A 413-nucleotide genomic window follows, 5' to 3' on the forward strand; every position below is an offset into this window, starting at 1 on the left:
CCGGCCCCCAACGGCGCCTAGGAAGTTGTCACTCCTCTCATTTAACGCCCAAGAAAATGCATTCAGGAGATTGTTTCTTTATTTTCTTCTTTCTGCCGCCTCCGCATTCTTTGCCTATTTGCTTTAGGGCTTTTCAACCATGTTACGGCCAAGAAAAGAAACCAGGTTCTTTTCTCTTGCGATTGGATCCGTATTCCTAGTTAGGGCGCCTTTTAATGTCCCCATTTAGCGCCTTTGACTGGTCAGCTGAATGGGGCCGCCCGCTTTTGTCCTTTCCCACAAGTCCCTTCAGAAAGACCCCTTTAAACGCCGGGTACCCGCTGATGGATCCGTTTTCAAACGGCGCGGGGACGGCAGCGCCGGAGGCCGCGTCTCCTTAGTAATCGCTCGGGCCGGGCGCGGCGAGGGGTCGC

The sequence above is a fragment of the Fukomys damarensis genome, unplaced genomic scaffold (genome assembly GCF_012274545.1).
Source record: "Fukomys damarensis isolate Sample0158 unplaced genomic scaffold, DMR_v1.0_HiC HiC_scaffold_35, whole genome shotgun sequence".
Lineage (NCBI taxonomy): Eukaryota > Metazoa > Chordata > Mammalia > Rodentia > Bathyergidae > Fukomys > Fukomys damarensis.